The sequence below is a fragment of the Acomys russatus genome, chromosome 1, assembly GCF_903995435.1.
Source record: "Acomys russatus chromosome 1, mAcoRus1.1, whole genome shotgun sequence".
Lineage (NCBI taxonomy): Eukaryota > Metazoa > Chordata > Mammalia > Rodentia > Muridae > Acomys > Acomys russatus.
Window position 1 is genome coordinate 97,697,060 of NC_067137.1, and position 2,808 is coordinate 97,699,867.

The following is a 2,808-nucleotide window of genomic DNA, read 5'->3' on the forward strand; positions in this document are numbered from 1 at the left end:
GTATGTATGTGTGTAGGCTATTTTTTGTCAAGATGCTTTTATGTATGTATAAACATATGAATTATATTTGTATGTATGTATGTATGTTTGTATATATTATGTGCATATCTGTGTGAGTGTATATGAAGAGATTAGACGTGGGTGTTGAATGCCCTAGAAGTTTTGAAGCAGTTGTGAACTCTGCCTTGGGTTCTCCAAGAACAGGAATCACTCTTTCAGCTGAGCCATCTCCCCAGCACCATACAGCTTGTTTACTGGGACCTGGAACTCATGATTTGGCCAGGCTAGTTGGCAGATATGTCTCAGGGATACATTTGTTTCCTCCTCTGCAGTTCAGCTCCAGCATTTGGCTTTTTCCATGGGTCCTTCCTGGGGAAACTCAGGTCCTCACACTTGCCTGGCAAAGGCTTTACTGACTGACTTATCTCTCCAAGCCTGCACGTTAGGCTATATTGCCTTCACATCTCTTGGGCCTCCTCCTGATGCGTTACATCTTCTGAATTTTCTCTATGCATTCTGGGAACAAATAAGATGCACAGGCCTCAAGGAAGGCTTGCTAAGGTGGGCACAGATGTAGAACCAGGACGACCGAGGTCTAGAGTAAATAGACAGAGAAGAAAAGCTGTACATAAAATTAATTCATGGAGGCATATTTGTTTGTGTTTCTGTGGGGGTGTTGAAGGATGGAAACACACACACACACACACATGTGCACAAAATGAGATTATGATCTGAAAGGCCAAATACACTTCAGTATAGACTAACAACTCTGGGATTATTATCTATAACCATTCAGGTTTGGCCCAAATGCAACTAGTTTACTGAGCTTTATGTACCCTGTCTCCTGCTCACTTATTGACAATCCCATCAAGTGCCCTTTACAATATTCTTTTTATATTCCTTTACTTTATATAAGCTCATCTCTGCCTCTATCTAGTGGGTTGGAGATTTATTGGGCCAGGTACCTTGACAAACCCATCTGGTGTCTTGTGCGCATGATGCTTGGGGACTCAGCGTTAAAGGTGGCTGGGGTGAGAGAATGCCAGGATGCTGCGTGGATGTGCTGCAAAGAGCGCCGGTGTGAGAACAGCATCCTGGGGAGGGAAGCACAGGGGCCCCTGGTCCTAGATTTGTGTAGACCTGATTTTAAATGTCTTGTCAGCTATTTCTGCCTACACGATGGCCTTGAGGGACATTTGTAAAGCTCAAGACGGACTCGTGTTGGACTCTCAGTGAGCCGAAGAATATGCTGGACTGTGGCAAGTATCCGACAGCTAGCTGTTAGTGCCTGCTCTTGCCATTGGTGTCGTTCAAATATATCCTTGTAAGGGGACAGGGGTAGAAGTAGAAAGGACTTGGGGATGTTTTCTTGCTCTGTGCACCAAGGTCTGATATGGAACAAAGCCTTTTTTTGTTTGTTTGTTTGTTGCTGCCAACTGTCATCTCTTATAGACTTGACTTGGGGCGTGCCTGCACACACAGGGTTGGTAATGGATCTCTGAGGGATTTGGAGGGTTGAGGGAATGCCTGGACTCAATGCTCTGGGTACAAGTCAGTGTAGACAGCTCCTTCTGACCCACTAAAGCCTGAAACCTGCCTCCGTGTACTTTAGCTTCCAGCTGCCCTGGCATACACTTGGTCATATTGTGGGGTCTGTTTTCCTCAGCGAGGTCTCTCTGAATGGAACTATAATTTGTCACTTTCATTTCTACGACCCCAGCTACCTACCTGCCCTCGTGTCTCATCTCCAGCCAGCAGTCAGAGGTGTTTGTTGAAGGAATGGATTCCTGTCCTAGTTACAGCCCTGACCTCCACCAGATGCTCAAACATTGCCCTGATTTTGCAAAAGAAAGTGACTAGTCAGAGAAACTGAGGCACACTTTAGGTTAGCACCCTCTCTGTCTCTTCAGCCAGCAGTGAACAAGTGCACCCTAGGCAGTGGGCAGTCCTTTAGCTTACAGTAGTGTGAGGATTTCTTTCCTTTCTTCTTTTAAAAAAATCTTTATTTGGATTCTTGCTCTAGTTTTTTTTTCTTAACCAATATATTTTTTTATTAAGTTTTTTTTTTATTAATTTATTCTTGTTACATCTCAATGGTTATCCCATCCGTTGTATCCTCCCATTCTTGCTCTAGTTTTTGAGAGGAACTCCTCTCTCAGGCTCGGGTGAGGGGCGAACGATATAGGCCAGGTCAATATCTTCTCAGCAGTTTGCAAAACACCCAGCGAGGAGGTGAAGCCCTGAACCAGGCAGTCTAGCTGTCTCTTTAAATGCTGGGGTCTGTGTGGGAGAGGGAGGGGCCAGCTCTGGAGTGCGTGAAATTCCTGGGCTCCTCCGGCAGTCTCAGGCTCAGAGCGCAGCCCTACACATCTCCTCTCGCATGCAACTCACTGAGAGAGGGAGAGGCAGCGTGTCCTCCCCTCACGCAGCCACCGGCAGCTCCAGACACACAGGACCTGCTTTTAGCACCTCCAGCCGTCCTCCCTTCTTCCCTGCCACTCCCTCCCAGAGAGAGAAAAAGAGAGAAAGAGAAAGAAAGAAAAAGGAAAAGGACTCAGAAAGATTCTGGGATTTGAATCTTTCCAAGGAGGAAACACCCAGCAAACTCAGTTGATTAAACAACAAACTGACAGATTCCCAACTCTTCTTCGGTTCAAGCCAGAGGTAAGATTGTCCGGGAAGAGGCAGGCAGACAGGAGGCGAACCATCTCCAGGTTTTGTCAATTTGGGAAGAGATTGCACCTGAGAGGGTAGAAGTTTTCTGTTGGGAGCGACCAACCTAGATTTCTTTCTTTTCCTTTTTCTTTC